Raw genomic sequence first — 24,040 nt, forward strand, 5'->3', positions numbered from 1 at the left:
ATATATATATATATTTCTTCCTCTGGGTGAGCCTTCAATCAGTGTTGTCAGTCTTTGAGACCTTCCCCCATGGAATTGGTCATATGGTTCAAGGACCCCAGGCAGGTTGGGTTTGAACTAGTTCTTTGATGCATCACAGGGATACTGTGGATGTTTCCCCTACTACCGTGAGGGTTAGGCTTTGGTGTGATAGGGCCATAAGAAGCAGGGTAAAACAGGGGAAGGGTGCTGGGCCCACAGCCCAGGGCTGGGGAATTAGCTGCAGTGGCTCTGCCTGCACTATCCCCACTGTTTTCTTTTCCTTCCTGTTTTGGGTTTCTAGCCTTCTAAAGTTTCAGTTTCTGTATCTCTTCTGTGACGCATACTATAGACCTTCTAAGCATTTATGGAGAAAAAGAGTGGGGCACCCTACCCTGGCTGGTAAGCATGTTCATGCTATATGTATGTGTGTATATATATATATATATATATATATATATATATATTTTGTGATTGATGTATAGAAAGGTGATTAATTTGTAGTTACCCTTACATCTGGACCTTATATTTCAGATAAACTCTCATTGATTGATTAGCATTTTTCTGTAAATTCTTTTGGGTCATCTATTTAGACAACTATTTCTCCTACAAATAATGATAGTTTTATATTCTCCTTTCCAATACTTAAAACTTCTATTTTACTTTCTTATTTAACTGGTTGAGATGGTCTGCATAATGCTGAATAAAGGAACTATTAATAAGCATTTTTTGAAAATTCATGATTTTAAAGAAAATGCTCTAAACATTTGCCATTGACATGATTTTTTAAATTAACTACTCCTTTCAAATTAAGTAATTTTTTATTCACATTTTAGAAATTGTTTTGACTAATGAATGATTGGCAAATTATGTTGAATAATTTCTGCATTTATTGAGAAAATGATATAGCTTTCTTTCTGTAGTCAGGTAAATTACAATGCTAGGTTTTCTAATGATGTAGCAATTTTGATTTCTGTATTAAACTTAACTCAATTTTAACTTTAATTTTGATTCAGTGAAAGATTCATACTTCAGATTGCTATATTTTATTTAGGATTATTTATTCTGAGTTCATATGTCATTTAATTTTTTTCTCATATTGCCCTCATGTGATTTTAGTATCTCAGTTATATTACCCTCATAAAATAAATTGGGAAATCTTCATTCTTGGCAGTTTTTTTGAACACATTGTTTAAGATTTAACTCTTAGTGCCTTGAATCTCTTACAGAACTTGTCTGTAAAATTATTAAGACTTGATATTTGCCATCCAGTTTGGTGACTCAACACAGTGCAACTCTTTAAAAAAACTAATTTGACCCTTTATGTATTTGATTGGAGTCTGTCCCATGTACCAGTGATTTCATCCATATTTTTCAAGATGTGTTTCTTTTTTTAAACACAGTTACAGTTCCACTGAATATACAGGCATCCATGGAAGAGTTCTATTTTTGATCTCTTGTTCCTGAACCATTTTTTTGCAACTAAAAGAACTGATGAGAAGTCAGCCTAATCCTTTAATAGATTTTAACAAAAAGTGTGACAGGCTCAGCACGGCTATAATCTTTCTACCAGGGTGAGTCTTAATCAACATTCATGCTTAAAGCATTTTTCAGGTTGGACATGAGTAGCAGTTACATTCTTTTCCAGAATTTCTGGATTTTCTCTTTTTCTTTATGTTTTCCAGTTTACCCATTCCATCTGCAGTAATTCTTTCTCTTGGTACTGGTCGAATATAGACAATAGCAACTAGAGCATGACTATAGCATTAAGTTTCTCAGCCCTTCCCCTAAAGCCAAAGTTAAATGATCCATTTTTCTATCTCCATTATTGCAGGAGGCATTTGTAACAAATATTCTCTCCCAGCCCCAATAATTATGTCCTCACCTCTTGCTACCTAGCCTTGAAGCCCATGCATGATAATTTATGTTATAATAGCAACTGCATTAATCAGATTTGACTGCTATAACAAAATATCAACAGGCGTTTGTCCAACAGAAATTTATTTTCTAACATTTCTGGAGTATGGAAGTCCATGATCGAGGTTGTGGAAATGTACTTTCTGGTGATGCCTCTCTTTCTGGCTTATACAGAGATACTTCTTACTGGGTCCTCACATGGCCTTTCCTGTGTGCGCACGGGGAAGAAGAGAGAGCTCTCTACCACCTTCCTATTCCTTTTCTAAGAACATCAATCCCACTGGATTAGGGCCTCATCCTTATGACCTCATTTAACCCTAATTCCCTCCCAAAGATGCCATTTCAAAAAAATCACTTTGGAATTAATATATGGGGCTTCAATATATGGATTTGGGGGGGGATACAGTTCAGTCTATAACAACATCCCACTTGCAAATATGAATTTTTATGCAGTAATACCTACAATTTATGTATCATAGCAACACCCAAATCCCAGTTACGTACCACACGAAGGTTTATTTTTCCTTCACATTACTTATTGACTTGCCACATAACTATAGTCTGACTACAAGGCTCTGCTCTGTGTATCATTTCATTTTGGGATCTAGTTTAAAGGACTAATTTTTATGGCAGGGGGCAAAAATAATGGTTGTATAATATGACTGACCACTTTTAAAGCTTTGGCTCAAGTACCATATATTATCACTTTCAGTCAGATTCAACTGGGTGAAGCAAGGTAAATTAGCGTGATGTCAGATGGGTGAGAAATATACACACAGCCTTTTTATGTCCTTAAATTGACTGATAATCTTTGTATCTTAAGCAGAGTTTTGTTCATTTACACTGATTATAATGACTGTATATTTGCATTAATTTTAGCCATTCTAATATCTATTTGTCCTAATATATATTTTTGATTTTTTGTTAATTATTTTAAGTTGAATATTTCCCTAATTCCCTTTCCTTAATACTTTTATTCTAATAGTATATGTTTTTTCTATCAGCAGTTTTACTGAAAATGTTAACATGAATATTTAACTAAATTTAATATTAATCAGTTTCATACACTTTGTGATATAATCCAAGGACTTCGAATGCCTTGATTCTGTTTAACTCCCAAATTTAATGCTTTTGTGCATAGAATTAATTTTGATCATGATTTTTTATCATAAAAAGTAAATATTAAATATTACTGTTCTTGTTTTAAACAGTCAATGTTTATTCAGGTTTATCAGGTTTCTGATTATTTTTGCTAATATCCCTTTTTGTTTCTCAGAATGGTCTTGAGTTAATTTTCTATCTCCCTGAAATATACACTTTGGAAGTCTCTTTAGTTGATCTCTTGTTAATAGATTCTTTTCAATTTTGTCATTCTGAAGAATCTTAATATTTTGACATCATTCATGAAAAATTATTTCACATGTTCCACAATTTTTAATGACAGTTATTTTTCTCTTAGTCTCCAACTTTCTAATATGCATTGTTATAAACAAGGCTTCTCAGTCTAATTTCCATTCTTCTGTTGGATATCTATCTTTATCTTTAGATTGATTTTAAAATCTTCAGATTTTCTTTCTTTGTCTTTGGATTCTAGAAGTTTGATCATAATTTGTCTTATTGTGGGTTTCTTTTTTGAACAATATTTGGGTTTTATAAGTTTTCCTCAATTCATGATTTAACATCATTCACAAATTCTGAAAAATTTTTGGCCATAATCTCTTGAAATAGCTTACCTCTATTTTTTCTGTCATCTTATGAACTCTGATTAGATATATGTTAGACATTTTAAATCTATTCTCTATTTACATAATGTCCCTTCTAGTTTTAACTGTTTTTTTATATCTCTTGCTATGCTCTAAGTATTTTGTTTATTTGTCTTTCACATCACTATTTAAGTCTTCAGCTATGTCTAACATGCTGTGTAGCTACCCTGTTTTTTGTTTCATTTGTTCAGAATCTTATTATTGACAGGTTTAATTGGTTATTTTTCAAATAGTCCTGGTTAATATGATTACAAATCCATATACATTTGTTTGACACATAGTTTAAAAAGAGACAATGCATTTATTCAAATAATATTTTCTCCTAGATTACAGAGACAGTCTCAAATAATCAAGGAAATAACAAGCAAAAATTCTTTAAAACTAGAATTAGTTAAATCAAAATTGACTTAAATGTTTCAGAGATATATTTCCAAATTTTAATTCATATTTAATTATTTGTAATGAAAAAAACACTTGTAACAACAGCTGGTTCAAATCAGCCGTTCCTTGTGTCTTTGAAAAGAGTCTATTTTCACAGGCTCTATTTCTGAGGGTTGAATGGAAAACAAAGCACTTATAACAGGAGCTTAATTCCTCTCTTCAATATCTTCCTTAGTTCTTACATAAAAGGCCATTCAAACAACTATTAGAGATTGTGATAAATCTACCAATAAAAACATTTTCTAAAAATTGTGTTGCTTTGAAAGTCAAAGTGCACTGTTTGTCCCACCTGTGGTACTACAAGAACAAGGTTATTTGTCAAATGGGTTAAGATTTTAAATCAAGAATGCTAGAGATTATTTCTTAATGTTGATTATTTAGTTAGGGGTATGATTAAAATATAAAAATATAAATTTCTCTGTATGAGCTAGGAAGACTTTTATATTTGCAAAAACATATTCCAAAGAAGAGAATATGAGAGTATAAGAAATTAGCATTTATTGAGTACATACTGTGCCCTTGCCCTGTGCTATTATTCTATATATATATGATCTTATTTGATGTTTGCAACTTTATTTCATATCAACAGCCATTTAATAATGAAAACATTTCTGAAGGTGTTATTGTGACTATTTCACAAATTGGTGTATTGAGTAATTTGTGGAAGTCACGAGGCTGATGAAATACTCTCATAGAAATTTCAAGCAATTAGAAATTTTAAGGTTAGGTACATAGGTTTGATAGTAGTTGTTCTTTTATTGTTTATTTGTTTGTTTTGCTTTTGTATGGGCATGAGAATTTAAACCTTAGAAGTTGAAAAGCCTTTTAGGGAAAAAAAGTACAGAGTATACATCTGAATTAGACCAAATTTATGTAACTTCCTCCTCTCTTCTTCAAGTTTCAAGATCCACTTACCTCTAGACCTCTGGCCATTTGCTTAACAGAGGGTCCTGGCCACCACCATCACTGCCTCATTTCCTAATATCATCTGCTGTTTTAGCCTCTCCCAAAATGAGGACCAGCCTGTGACATAACTTCACCTCAGGCATCATGCAAAGAGTTGGAACAGGTCCAGCATGCAGGCTCAACTTGACCTGCAGAAATTTCTCCATCACTTCTGGACTCAAGTAAAGAACCACTGAGGTGTGAGACCTGGCTTTGCTAGCATCTGCTAGGAATAGCACAGCAGCATCAGCCAGACACGTGGCCAATATAATGTCTCCATGGGACAAATTTATTAATTAGAGGTAAGAAACAGGATGAATCTTCTACATGTCTGATAGATCTCTCCAAGTTGAAGAAGTTCTGTAGGGCCTGCGCGGAGACATCCAACATGGCGGAGTAGCAGCTGTGTTAACATGTGAAGCTGTGGTCAGCTTGGTAAAACACTTCCTGGCTTTGCTTTTCCTTCATTCTCTACATCACTTAATTTTTCCCCCTAACTCCTTTTGGTCAAGAATAATATCCCCCCAATATTTAGCATGAAAGCTTTGTTTTAGGCACTGTGTCTAGGGATATGAGGTAAAGTTAACATCAAAGGTTGTGTACCATAAGTCAAAGGAGTTGGAGGAGTGGGTAGAGCATAGATGATAGATGTCAAGAATGTTAAATACAGCAGAAAGTTAGGGATGAGTAGCAACAGGACATTGAATAGGTTGATTAGGAATTCTTGAGTGACATTTCAGAATGCTATTTTAGTGCACTAGATATCAAAGGAAGGGATTTGGTATTAACCTAAATTGCTTGTGATTTAAAAAAAAAATCCAACATTATATTATTCAGGAAAACCATCTCTACTGTATTGCTCTTTCTAAATAGTAGAAAATCGTATTTTTTTCATGAAAATGAGACTTGCCAAATTTGAAAATGTATATATGTAACTAGCTCATCTACAGATTAATATTTAGGATTTCATCAAAAGTAGAGAAACAAGGTTAAATCATATATTTATTTAATAAGTAACACATTTCTTGATTCCCAAAAAAAGACTAACAGAAGTTTAATCATTGTTCAAATTTTATTCAAAATGTTTAATATTAAATCACTTTTATAAAAAGTCATTGAAAATAATGTCATTGACACATAATAAGAAGCATGTAACTGCTCCTCTGATGCATGTTAAGGGTAGAACCAGTGATGGTAGTAGCCAGTGCACATGTATCTGAGAGACTGACATGTGATGCATAGTCTTTTCCACACAGCGCACATGGGTTTGCAGCTGCAGCTGTTATTTGCAGAGCCTGGCACTATTTATGCCTCTGCCTCATGTTCTCTTCAGAGTCCTTGTTCTCAAACAGTCCCCATCACTGATTGCCAAATGCCAGGTTGAACTGTCTGCTATGCTGTTTTTCCCAGCCACTCACATCTCTGCCCTGTCTTTGAAGTTGTACTTCAATGTGCCTTGAACAAATTCTCCCTTTAACCTCTTTTCTGTCATGACACTTCAACTTATCATGTGACAGTTACCAGGTTATCTTGATATCATCTGTCCCCTGCACTTGTCCTGCCCACATGCTTGGACTAAATGCATCTTATGTAATATTTAATATGGAATAGCTGCTGTTTTTCTTCACATATATTACTTTATACTGTACAAAGTCCTTTCAGGTATATTATTATCATTATTTTTTATTTGTTTCTCACAAATTTGTTATACTAAGAGGGAATGTTAAGCTTTCTAACATATATTAAATATGCAACCAGATACTGTGGTAGGTAATATCTGTGTAGTATGATATCACATTAAATTTAGTTTTCTCAATATATTATCTGCAACTTAACTAGTAAGGAGCCAAAAGAATAATGAGACTTACCTAAGTACATGAAGGAAGGTGCTAGAACCCAGATATTCTGCCACAAACTTTGCTTGTCCACTACTCCAGCTTACCTCCTATGTCCTGCAGGTGATTGCTTTAACAAGACAGCTATAAAACCTGTATCACTGAGTTCCATATAGCAATTGCATGCCTTGTCTGTTGTATTTATTGACAATACATAATTGTTATTTGGGGATAAAACTGTGTCCTTCTTTGAGTTTCAGAGTATAGTGTAGTTATCTTTCATCTGTAGCACTCATAATGTGCACAATAAATATTTGGTGAGTAAATTAAAACATGACTATGACACCTAGGAAAATACTTAGTAACAATCTACATCCTTTATTTAGAAAGGGAATTTAAAGCTGCATTCACAATACAATTTTGTTTTTTAAAGACTATATTGATCTCTATTAGTATGAGTCAAATCAGGACAGAGAAACTACCCAGTTAAGTTAAAAAGGGAAAGTGTACTGTGAAAAATTATTGACTATAACAGGCGATTGAAGTAATGGCATATTCACCAGTAAGAAGGGAAAATCTAAGAATATAGAAGAACAAATTATAAGAGAAAGACCTTATCCCTAGAAAGGGGCCCCTCCACACCCTGCCCAGGGCTCAGATCAAGACCTTCCTGTAGAGGGCACGGTCTTGGCTCACTGGTGACAGAAAAGGCTTGTGGTGCCACTCCAACAGGACGAGCTGGAAATCTGCCCTCTGGAACATGTAGGAGATCAGCCCTCTAGGATACTGGCACACGTATTCACAGGGAAATATCTCACAAGAGGCACTCTGCAGTAAAACCTTCTAGAGGTGACAGGGAAACTTCTGGAACCTGGGTGTCACTGCCTGCCATGCACTGCTGGAGCTGTGCACTGGGGAAGCGGCAGGGGCCTGAGGCTGAAGACCACCCTCCCACTGTGAGAGTCCAGTGCTGCAACCAAACCCCGCAGGGCCTTCCTAGAGCAAATACCTAAACCAGAAAGCAAACCCTTTCTTCCTTCATTGTCTCACCATCGCCTTCTACTGACAAAGCTTAATTGTGTGTAACTCCAGGGAGAGGAAATCTGGGGGTAAAATACCCAGCCGAAACCCAAATCAGTCAAAGGTAGAAATAAAGTTTAAAACCCGTTTATTGCTTACAAAAAGCCATGTGGTGTCTCTCTCTCTCTTTCCTGCCATGGCACAAACTAGTGAATCCTTCCCCCAACCTCTCAGGTCCAGATAAGTCCTCAGTGGCCCAAGGAATTACCCACTGATATGGAGATGGCTACTCCTCCCCACCCCTTGGAAATGCCTGTTGATATGGAGATGCACTAACTCCAGGAGAGAGATTCTGGAAATATTGCAGTTTTACTCACAATTGTGCCACCTGGCAATGGACAAAACAATTTAAAGGGTCCAAATCCATTTTCATAGAGCAGACAAACAGGGTGAATTTGGAGCCAAGATGCAATAAATTAATAATTAGTACTGTCTTCTACTATATTTTAAATTATAATCACATTTTGTTATGATTGTATTTTTTACTATTAATAAAAGAACGGTGAGAAAAATTTCTACTCTTATGTCAGTCGATAGAGTTTATTCAATAAAATGATAAAAATGGAAATTTATATGATTTGGATTCAAGAAAACTTAGGTTTTTGACTACTAAGTACTGGGTCTTTGACTTTGAACCAATTAACCTCATTGAATCACAAAGCATTTTTATAATGAATAACAATTTCTCCATAGTTTGTGGAGAGATTCAAATTGAATAATCCTTATAAAATCCATATGTAATCTATAACACATAATACTTCCTTCCCTAAGTGGCTTGTAATTATTTTTATATTGTGCATACAAGTCTAAGATAATAACCTTAGTATTATGGTTAGTTTCTCAAGGACTTTTTAGATCTACTATTTGTCATTCAGAGAACTCAAAATATATTTATTACCAAATTTCTGTCTTCTGGCCCAAAATAGATTAACCTATATTGGGTTAATTTAGGCTTCCTTCATTCTCTTGAGGAAAAGAGTCAGGGATATTTGGGATCATGGCTCCACCAGGTCAGCCAAATCTGTTAGGTTACTGGCAGGGTTTCATGTATCAATAGACCCACATGCTCAGTGACTACAGCTCTGAAATTGATACGTTGTTCCTTTCACCTTTGTTATAATTGACATAAAACATGTCTGTGATACCACTTCATTCCCTAAAGTCATACACAACCATATCAACATTTGGTGATTTACACTACTTGGGAACTCTTCCAGAAGGGAGCCAATGAAAATGTTTGCAATTAATGGAAAAGGATGTGCTACTATTTATTTGCATATGTGTTGAGTCAGGTAAACCTGATTTGGAGAAGTGGATCTGGGGCTGAACACATGACTTAAGAAAATTTGTTTACACTTTCTGAGTTTTCCTATCTGTTAAAAAAGGATAATACTTCATGATGTCATTATGATACACACATAAAATAATTTAGGTAAGACATTTGTAGATTGACTGTCATATGGTGACAGCTCAGTAAATGGAATTTATGTGTATTCTCTCTCAACCTAGTTTTAAAAATGCTTAAAATTCTCTCTCTGTTGTATGTGCTTGTGTCTGTCTTTTTCTCCCTGTCTTTCTATGTATATGTATAATCAATACATAAATACATATATATGTAGATATACTAGTTATGTGCATGTATAGTATAATCAATACATAAATATATATAATCTATAGATATACTAGTTGTATACATCAGATGTATTATTATATAATCTGATATTAACCAATCTCTGCCCCCTCTTTTTACCTCATTTCATCCAACATTCCCGATCCCTCATTTTCTCCAGCCACCACTCTGACCTCCTATTTCTTTAAACACTGAATTCATTCTTCTCTCTAGTCTTTTGCTCTTTATTATTCCATCTTCCTGAAATGGCCATCCACCAGAAAATCCCATGGCTAGCCCCTTTCTCTTTATTCAGATCTAAATTCAAAGACTGACTCTTCAAAAACATCTCCCCTGATCATGCTAGCTTACCTAACTTTCCCTTATTCACTAGTTTCTCTATATTTAGTCACTTTTATTTTCTCCATAGCAGTTAGCACTATCTGAAATTATCTCATTCACACATTTGTTCGTTGTTAAAAATGCCTCTCCCACTAAAATGTAAAGTCTCACTCATTTTTATATTTGCAATGTCTAGAAGAATATGTTGCATAAAATATATAGATCATTGTTAAAAATATCTCAACTAAGTGGAAGACTGAAGCATCCTTAATATCTTGTGGAATTTCATCACAGTTCTTCTTAAAGGAAAATCCATTTGGGCAACTACTAGAGAATTTGTGGAGGTTTATGAATTTATGGCAAAATGAGATACATTTCCCCACAGAAAATTCTCAGTGCAATTGCTAGAGATGCAAAATATCAGAAGTGAAGGAGCCACTTCTTCATTAGTTGTCTGTTGCTGGCTAGCAAGCCTTCTCCAAATTTAGCGCTTTTAAACAAAAAAAGCAGAATTCTTACAATTGTGATGGTTGGCTGGACTTTAATGTATGATCTTATGATATATATTACATATAAATGCAAATAAAGCATTTATATTCAAGGAGCCTAGCCAGATTTCCTCACATGGCAGCTGGCAGTGTTTTGATAGAACAAGAGTAAACATGTCAGCCTCTGCTTATATCACATATTATATTGTATCTTATTGGTCAAATAAGTCACCCAACTGGCAAAGCACAGAGTCCACAAGGATATCAGGTAGTGTGACTGCATATGACAAGAGAAAATGCAACCTATACTGCTGTAGTTTCTCTTGATTTCAGATCTTCTAACACGGAACATAGTTGTCTTTGCAAGAGAGGGTCTCACTGGTTTTAGGATGCTTAATTCTTGCTAAGCCACCGCCTTTCTGTTCTCAGGGTTGTGTCACCATTCCAGAAAAATTAACATTATGTAATCTACATGCCTCCATTTAAAGGAATGATTAAAGATGTTAGGCTCTCCTAGTTTCATGAAAGAAACATGCCATTAGTGAAACTGTTTCCTTAGGGAGTCAAGGATAAAGGGACAGAAAGAGTGGACTCAGTGTTCTAGTGCTCCTGGACAAGAACTCTCCTCTAGGTTTCCAACACCTGGAAAACCTATTACCCACATTTATTTACATACAATTATGGTAGGTATATGGATGGTACAATCAAGATAAAATTCATGTTGTTGTAGTTTGGCAGTCTTTTCATGACTAAAAGAAGTAGTCATCTGCAAAATAATAAAAGGAATATCAAAGATAACATAAGTATCTTTTCAAGTTAAGATTTCCTTTTGGTCAATTCATTAAACTTGTTAAGTGTCTAGTGTAAGTACCGGTTGTGATGAATCTGGTCTCAGGATCTAGCTAGTCTAGCTTCTTGGCCATAAGTGGGAGAATGAGTTGAGAAACTGGGACAAAATGGAAAAGGAGGACACTCAGGTCTTGAGATGAACAGTGCCAGGAAGAGGGACTTATTGAAAGATAGTTTTCAAGCAATGTCACAAATCAGTATTGTTATTCTATTAGTCGTTTTCATGGCTCCCTCAGTTTCCTGAAACTGAAAACATAACAATTCCCTCCATTCTTTCCCAAATGCAGTGTGATCTTTCAATTCCTATCCTTTTTAATTTGTTTGATGTATATGATATGTATTTTCCCTTCCATCTTTAAAATAATGTTTTATTCCCATTTTTCTTTTTTTTTTTTAATTTTATTTTGGTATCATTAATCTACAGTTACATGAAGGACATTATGTTTACTAGGCTCCCCCCTTCACCAAGTCCCCCCCACATCCCCATTCACAGTCACTGTCCATCAACATAGTAAGATGCTGTAAAATCACTACTTGTCTTCTCGGTGTTACACAGCCCTCCCCGTGCCCCCCCTACACTATACATACTAATCGTAATGCCCCCTTTCTTTCTTTCCTGCCCTTATCCCTCCCTTCCCACCAACCTCCCCAGTCCCTTTCCCTTTGGTAACTATTAGTCCATTCTTGGGTTCTGTGCTTCTGCTGCTGTTTTGTTCCTTCAGTTTTCTTTTGTTCTTATACTCCACATATGAGTGAAATCATTTGGTTCTTGTCTTTCTCCACCTGGCTTATTTCACTGAGCATAATACCCTCTAGCTCCATCCATGTTGTTGCAAATGGTAGGATTTGTTTTTTTCTTATGGCTGAGTAATATTCCATTATGTATATGTACCACATCTTCTTTATCCATTCATCTACTGATGGACATTTAGGTTCCTTCGATATCTTGGCTATTGTAAATAGTGCAGCGATAAACATAGGGGTGCATCTGTCTTTTTCAAACTGGAGTGCTGCATTCTTAGGGTAAATTCCTAGAAGTGGAATTCATGGGTCAAATGGTATTTCTATTTTGAGCATTTTGAGGAACCTCCATACTGCATTCCATAATGCTTGAACTAATTTACATTCCCACCAGCAGTGTAGGAGGGTTCCCCTTTCTCCACAACCTCGCCAACATTTGTTGTTGTTTGTCTTTTGGATGGCAGCCATCCTTACTGGTGTGAGATGATATCTCATTGTGGTTTTAATTTGCATTTCTCTGATGACAAGCGATGTGGAGCATCTTTTCATGTGTCTGTTGGCCATCTGAATTTCTTCTTTAGAGAACTGTCTATTCAGCTCCTCTGCCCATTTTTTAAACGGGTTATTTGCTTTTTGTTTGTTGAGGTGTGTGAGCTCTTTATATATTTTGGATGTCAACCCTTTATTGGATCTGTTGTTTATGAATATATTCTCCCATACTGTAGGATACCTTTTTGTTCTATTCATGGTATCCTTAGCTGTACAGAAGATTTTCAGCTTGATATAGTCCCATTTGTTCATTTTTGCGTTTGTTTCCATTGCCCAGGGAGATATGTTCAAGAAGAAGTCACTCATGTTTATGTCCAAGAGATTTTTGCCTATGTTTTTTTCTAAGAGTTTTATGGTTTCATGACTTACATTCAAGTCTTTGATCCATTTTGAATTTACTTTTGTGTATGGGGTTAGACAGTGATCCAGTTTCATTTTCTTATAGGTAGCTGTCCAGTTTTGCCAGCACCATCTGTTGAAGAGACTGTCATTTCCCCATTGTATGTCCATGGCCCTTTATCGAATATTAGTTGACCATATATGTTTGGGTTAATGTTTGGAGTCTCTATTCTGTTCCATTGGTCTGTGGCTCTGTTCTTGTGCCAGTACCAAATTGTCTTGATTACTGTGGCTTTGTAGTAGAGCTTGAAGTTGGGGAGTGAGATCCCCCCAACTTTATTCTTTCTTTTCAGGATTGCTTTAACTATTCAGCATCTTTGGTGTTTCCATATGAATTTTTGAACTATTTGTTCCAGTTCATTGAAGAATGCTGTTGGTAGTTTGATAGGGATTGCATCGAATCTGTATATTGCTTTGGGCAGGATGGCCATTTTGACGATATTAATTCTTCCTAGCCAAGATCATGGGATGAGTTTCCATTTGTTAGTGACCTCTTTAATTTCTCTTAAGAGTGTCTTATAGTTTTCAGGGTATAGGTCCTTCACTTCTTTGGTTAGGTTTATTCCGAGGTATTTTATTCTTTTTGATGCTATTGTGAATGGAATTGTCTTCCTGATTTCTGTTTCTATTGGTTCATTGTTAGTGTATAGGAAAGCCACAGATTTCTGTGTGTTAATTTTGTATCCTGCAACTTTGCTGAATTCCGATATTAGCTCTAGTAGTTTTGGAGTGGAGTCTTTAGGGTTTTTTATGTACAATATCATGTCATCTGCAAATAGTGACAGTTTAACTTCTTCTTTACCAATCTGGATTCCTTGTATTTCTTTGTTTTGTCTAATTGCCGTGGCTAGGACCTCCAGTACTATGTTGAATAACAGTGGGGATAGTGGGCATCCCTGCCTTGTTCCCGATCACAGAGGAAAAGCTTTCAGCTTCTTGCTGTTCAGTATGATGTTGACTGTGAGTTTATCATATATGGCCTTTATTATGTTGAGGTACTTGCCCTCTATACCCATTTTGTTGAGAGATTTTATCATGAGTGGATGTTGAATTTTATCGAATGCTTTTTCAGCATCTATGGAGATGATCATGTGGTTTTTGTCTTTCTTTTTGTTGATGTGGTGGATGATGTTGATGGACTTTCGAATGTTGTACCATCCTTGCATCCCTGGGATGAATCCCACTTGGTCATGGTGTATGATCCTTTTGATGTATTTTTTAATTTGGTTTGCTAATATTTTGTTGAGAATTTTTGCATCTATGTTCATCAGGGATATTGGTCTGTAGTTTTCTTTTTTGGTGGGGTCTTTGCCTGGTTTTGGTATTAGGGTGATGTTGGCTTCATTGAATGAGTTTGGGAGTATTCCCTCCTCTTCTATTTTTTGGAAAACTTTAAGGAGAGTGGATATTATGTCTTCTCTGTATGTCTGATAAAATTCTGAGGTAAATCCATCTGGCCTGGGGTTTTGTTCTTTGGTAGTTTTTGATTACCGCTTCAATTTCGTTGCTGGTAATTGGTCTGTTTAGATTTTCTGTTTCTTTCTGGGTCAGTCTTGGAAGGTTGTATTTTTCTAGGAAGTTGTCCATTTCTCCTAGGTTTCCCAGCTTGTTACCATATAGGTTTTCATAGTCCTCTCTAATAATTCTTTGTATTTCTGTGGGGTCCATCGTGATTTTTCCTTTCTCGTTTCTGATTCTGTTGATTTGTGTTGAGTCTCTTTTCCTCTTAATAAGTCTGGCTGGAGGCTTATCTATTTTTTAAATTTTTCTCGAAGAACCAGCTCTTGGTTCCATTGATTTTTGCTATTGTTTTATTCTTCTCAATTTTATTTATTTCTTCTCTGATCTTTATTATGTCCCTCCTTCTGCGGACCTTAGACCCCATTTGTTCTTCTTTTTCCAATTTTGATAATTGTGACATTAGACCATTCATTTGGGATTGTTCTTCCTTCTTTAAATATGCCTGGATTGCTATAGACTTTCCTCTTAAGACTGCTTTTGCTGTATCCCACAGTAGTTGGGGCTTTGTGTTGTTGTTGTCGTTTGTTTCCATATATTGCTGGATCTCCATTTTGATTTGGTCATTGATCCATTGATTATTTAGGAGCATGTTGTTAAGCCTCCATGTGTTTGTGAGCCTTTTTGCTTTCTTTGTACAGTTTATTTCTAGTTTTATGCCTTTGTGGTCTGAAACATTGGTTGGTAGGATTTCAATCTTTTGGAATTTACTGAGGCTCTTTTTGTGTCCTAGTATGTGGTCTATTCTGGAGAATGTTCCATGTGCACTTGAGAAGAATGTGTATCTTGTTTCTTTTGGATGTAGAGTTCTGTAGATGTCTATTAGGTCCATCTGTTCTAGTGTGTTGTTCAGTGCCTCTGTGTCCTTACTTATTTTCTGTCTGGTGGATCTGTCCTCTGGAGTGAGTGGTGTGTTGAAGTCTCCCAGATTGAATGCACTGTATTCTATTTCCTCCTTTTATTCTGTTAGTATATGTTTCACATATGTTGGTGCTCCTGTATTGGGTGCATATATATTTATAATGGTTATATCCTCTTGTTGGACTGAGCCCTTTATCATTATGTAATGTCCTTCTTTATCTTTTGCTACTTTCTTTATTTTGAAGTCTATTTTGTGTGATACTAGTATTGCAACACCTGCTTTTTTCTTTCTGTTGTTTGCCTGAAATATCTTTTTCCATCCCTTGACTTTAAGTCTGCGCATGTCTTTGCGTTTGAGTTGGGTCTCTTGTAAGTAGGGTATGGATGGATCTTGCTTTTTTATCCATTCTATTACTCTATGTCTTTTGATTGGTGCATTCAGTCCATTCACATTTTGGGTGATTATTGAACAGTATGTACTTATTGCCATTGCAGGCTTTAAGTTTGTGGTTACCAAAGGTTCAAGGTTAGCTTGTTTACAACCTTACTGTCTAACTTAACTCGCTTATTGAGCTATTATAAACACAGTCTGATGATTCTTTATTTCTCTCCCTTCTTATTCCTTCTCCTCCCTTCTTCATATGTTGGGTGTTTTGTTCTGTGCTCTTTTTAGGAGTGCTCCCATCTAGAGCAGTTCCTGTAGGATGCCCTGTAGAGGTGGTTTGTGAGAGGCAAATTCCCTCAACTTTTGCTTGTCTGGGAATTGTTTAATCCCTCCTTCATATTTAAATGATATTCGTGCTGGATACAGTAGTCTTGGTTTGAGGCCCTTCTGTTTCATTGCATTAAGTATATCATGCCGTTCTCTTCTGGCCTGTAAGGTTTCCGTTGAGAAGTCTGATGATAGCCTGATGTGTTTTCCTTTGTAGGTGACCTTTTTTTTCTCTCTGGCTGCCTTTAATACTTTGTCCTTGTCTTTGATCTTTGCCATTTTAATTATTATGTGTCTTGGTGTTGCCCTCCTTGGATCCCTTGTCATGGGAATTCTGTGTACCTCTGTGGTCTGAGAGGCCATTTCCTCCCCTAGTTTGGGGAAGTTTTCAGAAATTATTTCTGCAAAGACACTTTCTATCCCTTTTTCTCTCTCTTCTTCTTCTGGTACCCCTGTAATGTGGATATTGTTCCGTCTTGATTGGTCACACTCTTCTCTTAAAATTCTTTCATTCCTGGAGATCCTTTTATCTCTCTCTGCATCAGCTTCTCTGCGTTCCTGTTCTCTGTTTTCTAGTCCATTAATTGTCTTTTGCATCTCGTCCATTCTGTTTTGAAGTCCTTCCAGAGCTTGTGTTATTTTCTGTATTCTCCCTCCTTAGTTCTTGCATATTTCTCTGCAAGTCCATCAGCATGGTTATGCCTTTTGTTTTGAATTCTTTTTCAGGAAGATTGGTTAAATCTATCTCCCCAGGTTCCTTCTCAGGGGAAGATGTAGCAGATTTCGAAGCTGTCTGGGTTAGTCTTGTCTGGATCAATTTTTTTTGCCTTTTCATGTTGATAGGTGCTGTGGAGTGCTACTGATGTGTCTTTTAGCTGGGAGGGTCATGCCTCTTTCCTCTTGGCTCCTGGCCTTTCTTTACTGGGACAACTGCGATCCCTAGTGGCTGTTTTGGGCAATCGCATGTAGATTGGGTCACTGTATCTTGCCCGGCCGGTATGGAGGAAGCTACCTTGCTGTGGGCATGGCCAGTCTCAGGCTGCTGCTCTGCTATGGCGGGGCCCTGGAGGGGTAATGGACAGGGGGCTGTTTGGCTGTTTATCTCTGTGAGGGGGTCTCAGAGCCTTTGCCCAGGGGATTAGTGCTCCTGGAGTTCCCTGGATTTTCCAGCTGCTGGACTGTGACCCGGGATGCTTCCACCCAGCGGTGGGGTCCCTATCCCTTTAAGACTTTCAAAAAGCACTCGCTTTTCTTTGTCACAGGGGCGCTGGCTTTGGGACCTGCTCAAAGGTCTTACTGTCCTGTTTCCCTAGTATCCAGCACCCCACGCATGCCCTGTGTCTGGGCTCTGGCCCGGATGGCTGGGGCTGGGTGTTTAGCAGTCCTGGGCTCCCTCTCCCTCCCGCTCCGACTCCTCTCCTCCCGCCAGGAGCTGGGGTGAGGGGCACTCGGGTCCCGCTGGGCTGGGGCTTGTATCTTACCCCTTTCACCAGGTGCTGGGTTCTTGCAGGTGTGGATGTAGTCTGGCTGTTGTCCTGTGTCTTCTGTTCTCTCTTTTAGGATTAGTTGTATTTGTTGTATTTTCAAAAATATATATGTTTTTGGGAGGAGATTCCCACTGTCATACTCACGCCGCCATCTTGGCTCCGCCCTATTCCCATTTTTCTGTAAGAGTATTTACTTCGATTTTTTTTTTCTTTCCTGACCAATACTCTTGACTTTTATTGGTCCTTACATTTGCCAACTAAATGTACCCAAGGTCTTTATTCTTTTTTTCAGTGTCTTTACTTTTATTTCCTTGATATATTCTGTATTGTTATTAGTAATTATTGACATCTTATGTCATTATCACTGTTATCATCCTTTGACATATTATCAGTAATTTCACTTGGATCAAGCACTATAATGCCCTGGATTTGTGGATACCTGGGGCAATTTCTTGAGTTTCTTTTTCTTTGGAAAAAGACACTTAGGAGAAGCATACTTAAGAATACACACAGGAGGTATGTAAGACGCTTAAAGGTTTTAAATCATTATTCACTTATCCAGCCATTCCTTTATCCATAAACTCTCCAAACTCCTAATTTTCCACCTATCAAACTAGACCCTACTGGGCTCCAAAATACTTAATAATACATAATAAGCACTCAGTGCATGTTGTATGAATGCACAAGCTCTATTTCTCTCCATGTTGCTATCCCACTCAAGAGCTGACAATGACTCAGTAGTACTTACTGATACTTTTATGACTTTAAAATTACTGTAGGATGTTGTTTCAACAGGCTGATTTACTAATCTCAATATAGTCCCTCTACTAGTCTGTCTGGTCCCTTTTCTGCATTTTATAGATTATATTTTCATTCTACACAATTTTATACATAGACTTTGTGCCACCTCCACTAGCCTCTTTTTTTTTTATGTTAATCCTAATAAGAATAAAAACAATTACTAACCTTAACAAGTTTACCATTTGCCAGGCACTGTGTTGAGCTGTAATGCCTCAGCACCTCTAATCCCTGAAACATCTTTATGAGGTAGGCATTTTATTTTTTCTGCTTTTATTGACCAGGAAATTGAGACAGAAGAGGTTTGATGCCTAGTCCAGTGTTTCCCCGCATGTATGTAGTAGAGTTGGTGCAAACTCAGGCAAATACTTTAAACATTTTACTTTTTCCTACTGTGCTACCAACCTTCAAAGATCAACCCAAAGCTTACCTTCCCTTTGAACTTCAGTTCACACTCTAGTGTGGCCTCCTCGTCATCTTTTCTAGTGTCAGGTGGCTGTGTATTTCCACAGGATTTGTTGTGGGCAAAAATATGACTTTATCCATCACCTTGAATTTGTGTGAAGGCTAGCAAGGAGACACACAGAGAGAGAGAGAAAGCCCTGTTGTGTTTAAACATAATGTACCTATTGACTCTCAGATCTTCAGTACTATTGCTCTGGATTAGTAGTGCCAAGAAGGTAAAATAAGGGTAGCAAGAGTCTTCCTGTCACTAGGTCCCATTTTAGATGATTTTCTCATAGAGTCTCCTTTGTTGTGGTGACATACCATTGTAACATTCGGTATTATGCTCCCCTGTCAACATTCTGCAGTGAACTATAACATTAAAATGTTGTGTAAATTCTATCTTTCCTTGGCCTCCCTCTTTCTATCACCTGGTTGACTGACACTGAGATTTATGGAATCTTTCATCATGTACTTTTCTCATGCAGTTTGGCCTCTTATTTGCTTTGTGCTGCTGTTCTAGGGCTCATCCCCACTCCCCCCCTCTTTCTGCATGTCCCTTTCCTTGCTGGGTGCTCACTTTGAGTACAGCTCTGACATTTTCTCAGGCAGGGCTCAGAAACTTTGCTGGAAGAGTAAGATCAGCTCATGTGAGAATCATATCTCCCACAGATGTTCACATGAGTTTAAGTAGGAGATATTAAATAATTTTGTGGTTTTGTAATTATTGTTATTACTTCAGGCATCTGTTTCCTAAACTGTACTAGAATCCCCCTGAGACTAGGCAAAAAATGCCTCAATTATTTACCTGGACTCCCCATACCTAGTACACAACAGATATTTAATAAATGTGAGAACCTATGAAAAAATGTAGACTGAACATTATTTGGCTTTGTCAGTAAAAGGACAATGATTTCATTAGCTCGACAGAAGATTTGAAACAAAACAAAACAAAACAGAACAAACCCATCTTTTCTAAACCTTTGGTGAGGTTGGATTCTTTGATCAGCCTTTGAGTTTCCTTGTGTTGGAAGTTTTGGAGCCAGTGAATGCCTATTTTCTACATTAAATAAATAAATATTTTACAGTTAGCCTTGTAGGTATTATCAAAAGTTATAATTAAAGACATTGTAAAATATATCATTAAAATAATTAACAACATACTCATTTAGACCAACATGAAGTGAACAAAAACAGCTTTTAGCTCAAGAATGATTCTCATGTCCCTGAATTCTTACCAAGGCAACAGTAAAGAATATCAACAAAGTGTGGGTTTTGGAGTCAGAAAATGGCTTAAATACTGCCTCCTTCCCTTACTAGCTATAAACTTAGCTGAGTTACAGGACCTTCTTGTGTCCCTGTTTCTGCAGAAGAACTATAGAAATAATAACATCCATCTGACAGGCTGTTGTAAAGTTTAAATCAGGTAATGTGTGTGAAGCATTTAGCTAGATCCCTGGTAAATAATAATATCTATTAATTGATAGTTATTATTATAAATAATATTATGTTCTCTCAGAAAATCCAAAATAAACTAGCCTTTCATGAGTCCAACCACTGGAGGTTAACTTCTAATCCTGACACTCTCTATTTTAGTTCTTTTTCTTTCCAGCTCTGTTGTATCAAAAGTGTTTGAGGTCAACAGTTGACTGTTATTAATAGTAAGGGCCTGTTCAGCTTGGTTTTCCAAAAAGGAAACCATATTTAGCTTTCATTCATCTCTATATACAAAATGGAAGCTTGAATGCTTCCTTCAGACCAAAATGACTTTAAAAAATTTTTTAGTATATCTATGTGTGTGTGCATGTGTGTTTTGTTATTATGGTTTATTTTTAGCTGTCCTTTTCCTGTGTAAGAGGCTTAAAGGTTTTAAATCATTTTCCACTTATCCAGCCATTTCTGTATCCATAAATCCTTTCCTAAATTATAGTTGAGATTTTTTTTAACTTTTCGTAGAAATCTTCTTTCCATGTATGTATTTTTTCATCTTGTCAATGACTCAAGATGGTAGATCTGATTTTGTTTTAACTAACTTCAGGATCATTATATGATTTTTTTTCTTTGTACGCTTTCTTTTTCCTCCTCATAAGCATTATCAAGTAAGGAACCTTTCCTTTGAAGCAGACACCTTTACATAGCTGCACAGAGGTAGCTCCACCATTAACTAAGTTATCTGTGAACATTGTACAGGTCTTCATCACATGTCTGCAACCTTAATAACTGTAATGGAAATCATTTTAGAAGCAATGGAAGAAATGGAAAAATTCTTGCTTTCAAGGAGGTCACAGTCTACTTGAAGTAGAGACAATTCTGTGTGGTAGTAATTACATTCTACAAATACAAAAGTTTTCTTTGTCATCATTTTGGGAGACTGGTCTCTGTACAGCCAAAGGAGGACTGTAGGTAGAAATACTTGTCTGATAAGTTTCATGCCTGTTACATTTACACAAGTGTATTTTTGTTTTATCCAGCAAATATTTATCAAGTTTTTCTAGGACTTGCCCCAGGAAGACCTTTCTGCCATATCACATGTTACATTTATTTTGTAACAGCCTTTCTGGCAACTTTTTTTCAGCTTCTCACCCTTTCTGAAGAAAAGCGAAGCCTCCTACAGAATCCCACAACATTTCACCTCTCAATTTGATCTTCTCTAGAAAGGTTTCCCTAACAGCCACCTTCACCTTTTTTTCAAGGTCTGATTTTCCACTGATAAGTTATAACACCAAACTTGCCTCTTGACAGTCCATGGCAAATTGTGCTTATGTATCTGTCTCCTTCACTAGACTGTAATGTCATTAAGGAACGTTTTTCTGTCCTAAAGATCATTGTATTTCCAGTGCTTAGCACAGGGACTAGAGATGTAGTAACCTTCCAAAAATGCCTGAAAAATTATGCTAGGTGATGCCTTTGTCTCACTGAAACTAGATTCTGGGTCAGATATTTCCCTTTCTTCATACTAGTAGATAAACAGTGAAGGTCAGCATTCATCTCAGTGGCATCGACCACCACCCAAACTTTAAAATGATGGAATTCTAAGCCCACTTTATCCCTCTGAAGCTAATTCCTTGATTTTGGGGCTATGTTTTACTTTCTCACTCTATACTCCTGAAGAATATATATTCCCCTGTATGCTTTGATAACTTGAAGTGAGAGTGACACAAAACGCTTGTTTCTTTGCTCTTGAAAGAAACAGTACTTTGCTTCCTTTCCTAAATTATAGAGATTTTTTTAAACTTTTTGTAGAAATCTTCTTTTCACATATGTATTTTTTCATCTTGTCAATGACCCAAGATGAAAAGCACACCCATTTTTATGTTGTGGTTGTGCGTAAGAAATCTATGCAGACCTCTCATGGTAACAATTCAGTCAACATTTTATTTTAATTTTGCCCTTATATCAATTTTGATGGTAGTCTCAAATATTTTAAGTGATAAATAAAGACTGAAAATAGTGGGCATTTCTTAAATTACCTCTATCTGCTTTAAGATTTGCAAATACTAATCTCTTTGAGGCAGCAAAAAAAAAAAACTCACTTCACACAGATATTTTGTCCCAAGAGTTAAGACTCCACCCCCTCCCCCTTCTTTTTAAGCCCAGAGATGCCAAGGAGACAAGCTTTTCAGGACAAAAGAAAAACTGCCTTGTTTTCTCTGGTTTTTGGCTGTGACTTTAGCCGTTGCTTTGTTTTATTATAATCGGATACACTGGCATGAAAGCCGAAGTCGATTCCAAGAAGTATATGCGAGGCTTTTTATTGGCATATCAAACAGGGAATCATTCAGGCCATACATTAGCAAGCAGCCAAGTAATTAATAATAACACACGTGGAAGAAAATGAATGTTTTGGTTGAGAAGGAGAATGAGAAGTCAGACAAAGGCCTGGGCTTGGTGTCCTTGCCCTCAGAAGCAGCAAAAATAATGTTATGAATAGCATTTAACTTGAATTTGCAGCAAACTGCTGCTTTTATCATAAACAATTGCCAGATGGTATACATTATCTTTCTTTTTTCTCCTTTCACAAAAGCGGCATTAATTGCAGAGCAGCCCAGGGCTCCACTCAGCTCATCAGTGTGATAACACTTCATGACCCTGATTAGCCGTCAGTCTACTCAATTAAAAAGATCATTTAGACATTCACCCAATCATTTGCCTATCGAGCCACCTGGGCCTCAACCAGGGGCTCCATTTTTAACATTCTCCTGCCCTCTCTCATCTTGCCTAGCTTTTTTACATATCTCCAAAAGACGTAATTGAATTAAATAAAGCGTCTCAGGGGCAGCTGCAACATCTGCTGTTTGTGGTATGTCAAGCCTTCAGCATTAAAAACAGTTACATATGCTCCAAATTAGCAGGTCGCAGAGATGAAACAGTCGATGATAGTGTTTTTGTGCCAGCGTGAGAAGCAGCTCACAGCTGTGTGCAATTTACAATTAAAGGCTTTATCAGAGCTCAGTTGTACTAGTGCATCAAGTGGTGAGAGGTCAGTTAGTGAATTAGACCAATTAGAGCTTGTACAGTTAAATTATCTGTCTTATTACCCACTGATAAACAGCCCTGTCATATCTTTACTGGAATGATAAAGCTGAATGAGTTTTATGAAGCGATAATACATGTTCACTATAGTGGAACGAGTGGTTTGTCAATTCAAAATCTATAGCAACAAAACAGCTTTATAGATGCTTTTAAAACTATAAAACGGGAAACTTGGAACTGGTTGAAACACTTGAGATTAAGTTGGTTATATGTACTTATGAGTTAATTCCCAAGGCAAGGTTTTTAGAAAGCAGCAGAATGATATGGATCCCTAAACTTTATTTTTACTTAATATCATTAAAAAAATTTTTTTTTAATGAATTAACTTCAGTGAGCATAAAGGAGAAAGAAAAACTGGATCTGGAAAATTTAATGGCCGAGCATTTCAAAACAACCCATAAAAAGCAGATACATGGGTATAATCATTTATTTCTTTTGGAAATATAAATTCGTCAATCATTCTCATAGTCAGAAAAAGTATGAATAATTCAGAAGTTGCAAGTCCTAAACCTAAAACAAGCCACACCCATATTTATGTTTCTGTATGGTAAAGATGAGAATCAACAGCTAATAGAGTGTTTCAATGCTGTATAGTAAAGTAATTGGTGAATTATTTCTGTTATGACATTTGATTGAATGAATGCTCATTCTTTATCTACTTAGTCTCATGATTAGCAAATAATGGAAAGTTTTCATTAAAAGTATCACTGA

The 24,040-nt window shown here is 36.5% G+C and overlaps 1 long non-coding RNA gene across 2 annotated transcripts; it reads left to right on the top strand.

Moving 5' to 3' along the window:
* The first annotated feature begins 338 nt into the window (after positions 1 to 338).
* On the top strand, positions 339 to 21,104 carry LOC118917096 (uncharacterized). Of its 2 annotated transcripts, XR_005026665.2 has the most exons (4): positions 339 to 420; positions 1,428 to 1,592; positions 5,038 to 5,386; positions 20,987 to 21,104. It is a non-coding gene; the product is annotated as an uncharacterized LOC118917096 (long non-coding RNA). The 2 variants fall into 2 exon arrangements; XR_005026664.2 differs by lacking the exon at positions 20,987 to 21,104 and having other exon boundaries at positions 5,038 to 6,131.
* The last annotated feature ends 2,936 nt before the right edge of the window (positions 21,105 to 24,040 follow it).

The sequence above is a fragment of the Manis pentadactyla genome, chromosome 7, assembly GCF_030020395.1.
Source record: "Manis pentadactyla isolate mManPen7 chromosome 7, mManPen7.hap1, whole genome shotgun sequence".
NCBI lineage: Eukaryota > Metazoa > Chordata > Mammalia > Pholidota > Manidae > Manis > Manis pentadactyla.